This window comes from Lygodium microphyllum, chromosome 19, assembly GCF_053477565.2.
Source record: "Lygodium microphyllum isolate KBCC chromosome 19, Lygodium_microphyllum_v1.1.10, whole genome shotgun sequence".
NCBI classification, from domain to species: Eukaryota; Viridiplantae; Streptophyta; class Polypodiopsida; order Schizaeales; family Lygodiaceae; genus Lygodium; species Lygodium microphyllum.
In genome coordinates, this window is record NC_141153.1 from 72,709,862 (window position 1) to 72,715,861 (window position 6,000).

Genomic DNA, 6,000 nt, shown 5'->3' on the forward strand with positions numbered 1-6,000 from the left:
TGTGATAGACTTGTTGTTCATTGTGTTGTAGGACAAACATGCTATTCACTATGTTACATGACAGACCTATTGTTCACTATGTTGTAGATAGACCTATTGTTCAATGCATTAAGGATAGATTTGCTATTTATTTTGTTCATTGACAGACCTATTGTTCACTACTATTGAGGATAGACCTGTTGTATACTATCAGGGAAAGCATTTGATTGCTGGTCTAATGCTTTATTGATGCTTGTGGAGCAAGTTTGTTATGCCTAGATGATGTATTGATGCTTGGAAAAGGCTTTTGGATGAATTAGGGCTTGTTTAGCTCAATATTTGGAAGTCTGTTGTTGTACCTTGGGCACAACAAACTTATAGGTTGAAACCTTATGGATTGTATGCCTACATGCACATTTAGGATGCTACATGGATCTATAGAAACTTGGCATTGATTATTATACTTGGATATGCTTATGTTGAGCTCTAAGCCTTGATTTTGAGCTCCATTGGATATATACTTGCAGTGGCTATTGGATTTTGTGGTTTCCATTTATAGGTTTGAAGGATTATTGCAAGTATGTACTCGGCAGATGTATCGATTCATGTCAATAAGCACCCAGATGTTATGAACATTATATATTGAGCTTTGCTTGCTTACTTTACATTTCGGATTTACTTTTAGTGGGAGACGCTTGTATTTGCTTATTAGCAATGCTTGGTTCTTCGAGGCAGTGGGACTATCCTAATTTATGTTTATGCTCTTAGGTATGCTCCTTGATGCAGATACTTTCACTTGTGGGTTGATTTGATTCCATATGCTTTGGACAATCAATGATGTATATGCTTATGGGATTCACTATTTATTGATGCTTTGAGTTCGTGAAAATCTTTGGTATTGGTGGTCTTCTATGCCTATTCACAGCTAGTTGCATTCTTTATATTCTAGTTGCTATCCCGATATCCCTAGCAGTGGGAGCTTACTATCTTGTCTATTTTTCCATAGTTGGATTGATATACACTAATACATTTATTACGGCAATGTTGTAATCATTATTTTTAGCATTCATTTGGAGAGCAAACGCTTTGCTTTGGCACTCTTTTTTTATTGTGATTTATGGATAGCTATACCTCATTTGTTCTTGCCCTTTTTCCCACCCTTTTGGATTAGTTTTGGGGTTGTTTTGGTGTAATTACAACAAACATACTCTTTTCATTTGTAACCCTTTGTAGTCATCAGGTACTTCTCATGCATCAACTAACTATGCTATTTTCAACATTGGAAAGCTTGATGGCAACAACTTCCAATACTGGAAGACACAAATATGGCAAGTCTTGGTGTAGAAAAAGCATGTTAAGCCATTAAAGTTAGAGGGCATAAATCCAAGGCTTTATGATGCAGAGGATTGGGAAGAGCTTGATGAGCTATGCAAGTCCACTATTATTTTACCATTATCAAAATAGACATACTTCACTATCATTGATATTGAGGATGTTGTTTATGCATTATGGAAAAGGATTTGTGATCTTTATTATAAGTAGAGTCCTACATCTCAGTTGTATTGGTTGAAGAAGCTTGTGGACCTTTGCAGGAAGGAGGGAATGCCTATGCCTACTCATTTGAATAAGTTTCACTCTATTTCAACTAGCTTGTTTCGCAAGACATCAAGTTTGAGGATAAAGCCTTTATTCTTGCTCCTCACACTTCCTGAGCCATGGGATACTTTTCGTACTGCTATAAGTGCTAATCCCCTTGAGGGTGGTTTTAAATGCTATGATGTAGAGGGTGCTCTACTGACAGAAGAAGTAGATATGAAGAATATTGATGCAATCTGCACTTCTCATACATTGACTGTTAGAGATAGAAACGATGGACATGTTAGTAATAACCATGTTTTTGACTCGAGACTTGGTTTTTCATTTAGATCTCCTCCTATGCTTCTTTGCTCTTGATACGATCTGACCTTCAGTCAACAGAGGAGGTTTAGCAGGGGGTTTTGGCACCCAAATCCATCGGTACCTACGTAATACCCTTGAGCACGTAGCAACGCTTTGGATATCTATCGCAGCGTTGTGCTGACCCTCCATTGATGCCTTTATCTATAAGTCTTGGGCTTCTTTTGGGGTCTTCTACGATATTTGTAAGTCCAAAGCCCGTCCTTGGCGTTGTCTCTTGACCTTCTTGTTTCAAGCATGGCCTCACTCACTGGTTCTCGTTGTTCGACCTGTACTTGTATCAAATCTTCCAACAAGTCCTTGCTCTCGTTAGCAGGCTTGACTGTTATGTCAGCACCTTCCTTGCCTTTCCCTCGAGATTCGATGAGGTCACCCTTGCTAAAGGTTGTGACTATCCTCACACCCGGTAGTGTCAGATGTATCCTCTGTGTGCTACATAGTCGGCCTCACACTTGGTCGCCCTTTTGAAGGGTCTTCCTAGTAGGGTTTCCTTCCTGCAGTTAGCACTATTTGGAGGAACATGAAATAGGATAGGCAAGCTTTCAGTTTCAATTGTCGCAAGGATTTTTCACTTCCCTATGAGTGCTTATGGGTGTTCCCCCGTAAGGACTAAGAGTTGCATTAGTCGCTGTGAGCTATGGTTGGCCTAATAGGGTCCGTGCTTCATAGGTCAAGATATTAAAATCTGCTCCTTCATCAATCAGAACATTGATAGTGAGTTCTCTTTTCGTGGTGAGTTTGACCCTAAGATAAGCAGGCGGTACTATGTCTTCATCTTCCGGGTCTTGGCTTATAAATTTAAGCCTTTTGACAAATGCCCTTGGGTCCCCAACTGCACGACCAGATGTGGATTCTCCACTGATGTCTTGGATCGTCTGTGCACTGCTATTCAAGGAGCATCTATCGTTAGGACTGTCATATCTAGTCATTCTTGTCATTGTAGCTTGATGTTGTTGCTTTTGGTTTTGACTAGATGCAGTCTGAACGCAACACATACATGTTTTTGCAGTGTGGCCTTTTTGCCCTTGTTGGCTAGATTGGCCCATTGAGGTTCTAGGGTCTTTGTTTGTCTCTGTTCGGGTATGGGCTTTTGGTTGCTCTTTTGCAAGTGAGAATCCATGCTCATGTAGAGCCATTACTACACTAGGGTCTAATTTGGAGGACCTGTCACGGTGCATGTTTTCTCTCCAACCTACTTGGGGGAGATGCAGAGGGGGCAGAGCCCCCTCTGCGAGGGTCCGGGGGGTTTATGGCTCAGCGGGTTGTCCCTAGGACTCTAGGTCTCACGATTGCCTATGCAAGCTGCTAAGCGGTTGCACCTTACAATTTTGTCTATTCCTTGCACCAGAATCGAGTTCTGAGCATCAGGAGGGCTTGCGACAGGTTATGCGGTTGAGCTCTAGCTGGGTCTGGTCAAATTTCTGGAAAATTTGGAAAAGTCCATACTCGGCCCAACTTGTCCGAATTGTAGGGGTCAAGTGGGTGACTTGGATAGGCCAAGGTGCACGAGCTGAGGGCCGAATGGATGACTCGGACAAGGTGGACTCGGACGGGCCGAAAAGGTCCACTCGGATAGGCCGAGGGCTGAATAAGGTTTGTCCGAGGGCCGAGCGGGATGGTTGCCCGAGGGTCGAGTTTGTAAGTGGGGCCGAGTGATGTCACTCAGACAGGCCGAGTAGGGTTTTGGACCGAGTTAGCCGAAAGACAAAGGGCCGAGGGCCAATTCTGGGACTCGGCCTAGAAACCGGCCGCTCAGATGGGCCGACTTGTGTGTGACGAGGCAGTGCTGAGGCGATTTTGATCGAAACTGACAATTTAGCTAATCATTTCACACAACCTTCTAGATCACAACTAGGGTGCAAGGGGAAGTGATTGATATACCTGAAGCAATTGGTAAGCTCTCCGGTGACAAGATCAAATCAATTCTCTGTGGGCTCTCTCTCTCTCTCTCTTTCTCTCTCTCTCTCACTCACTGAAGGGTTGCAAATGGGCTCTTCCTTGGTCTCTTGGCTCTTAAATGCCTTCCTGGGTAAGGTTTGGACGCTCCCAATCATTCACTTGCCGACATTAAGCATCCTAAGCAATCTTTTTGCCATTTTTTGCATGATTTGTGCCCTGTTTTGCCCTATTTTGCAATGGTAAACCCTACCCTTTTCCAATTCGATTTCCTAATCCTAACCTACGCTAAATGCAACAAGAGTCAAAAGCAAAAAACTGAAATGATTTCTCCATGTTTTCCAATCATCAAACAAACAAAATGACCCAAAATACTTACTTGCTTCGAAGATCAAAAAACCCACTTTCTACCTATCTTAAGCTTCGGTTCGGAGATGAATCCCTTACTTCGATGCTCGATATGAGGTGCGCAAGTGCTCAACCTTGAATCCGTTGGTCCCGACAATGGAACCAAAATGTAGAGGAAACTCACACTCAACCGTCAAGACCCACGGACCACTTATTGTTTCAAGTGTTTCAAGCCGAGTACTAATGGCTACCTCCCACATAGCTGATGCACCATCCATATCTATGGGTTTAATGAGCTTATCTCCATGATACTGATCGAGTTACCTCCTCTCCCGCGCACTTCGGTAGCTCCACAATCCAAGTGCAAGCTTCAAGCAAGCTCCATCCTCAAGCTCTGCCGCGAGCAAGAGAAGAGAAGAGAAGAGAAGAGAAGAGAAGAGAAGAGAAGAGAAGAGAAGAGAAGAGAAGAGAAGAAGAGAGGAGAAGATGGAGAGCTTCTTCTCCCCGGTTCCTCACCCTCACACACTCACTCCCTCGCATTCTCACACTCCCTCTCTCAAGCACAAGCTCAAGCAAGCAAGAAGAAGAAGAAGAAGAAGAAGAAGAAGAAGAAGAAGAAGAAGAAGAAGAGAGCCATTTTTGGCCACACACAAGAATGAGCTTCTCATTCACTTTTCAACTTTATATACAAAACCCTAAATCCCTTTTGGGCGGTCATCCCCTTATCCCCTTTTTTACATGGCCGGCCGTGGCCTAGGCCATTTTTCCCATTGTCCTTCTATCTTCCTAGCTTCCTTTCCACTGCCCGTCTACATTTACAAATTGCACGGGTGAGAGCCCGCCGCTCCTTAAATTAAATCGTGATGTGCTTGCGCTCTTTCACAAAAGTATTGACTTGTGCTTTTCCTTGTGTGCCTTTTTCCCTTATTTAGGACTTTTCAGCACTTCTTGGGTTTCTAGATTTTTCTTGGTGTGCCTTCGTCTTCCATTTCACTTTGCCTTGGCCTTTGTCTTCTGCTTTAGCTTTTCCATATTTTCTACCTTGTTCGTTTGAAGGTTAACAAGCAGTTGTTGAGACGGGGAGATACACTTGAGATTTTGCAACCCTCTTTGGAACGTGCGATGTTGGTACAATTGAGGTAATAGCTACCGTGAGTGTCCGGTGTAGAGCGTAACCCAGAAAGAGAAAGTGGCTATGATCATGCTTTGGGCCATGCGATGTGGGCGATCGACAAGGGTGATTTTCTCTTTCGGCAGCGCGACTTTGTCGCGGCTCTTTGTGAGGTTGGTGGTCTTGCAGTGACTTGGGCATTGAACACTTTCGCATAAAGACCTGCATCGTCCTGCATCCACTTGTCACTTCATGAGAGTATATGCAAGTCACATGCATCAAGTACAACGAACAGATGCAATCACGTCAATATATTACTTTATCAAAATCCTATGATGCTGACTGCGATGCATATTCCGGTACTTGTTAAAGACGTGTCATATATTAGAAGTAGATAAGGAAAGTGTATACAGGTGGGGAGCTTGCCCCTTTGACCCTTTAAAGACAAAAAGTTATGGCAGGATGGCCTTTGTTAAGCAGCTTATATATCATAGGGGCTACTCTATTTATACGAGACGGGGTGAGTCCGGGTGGTTGGGTGACTGGGGCTGTGTTGATGAGGGGCTCCTGTGAGGCTGGGCAGGGAAGATATCGGCCGGGACCCGAATGGTGTAGTCCCTGGCTGCAACTATTTCTAGAATGCTTTTGAACAATGCATCAAATTCTTGCTTTTCTCGAGCCGCCCTCTCCTCTTTCGAGCACCTGGTGCC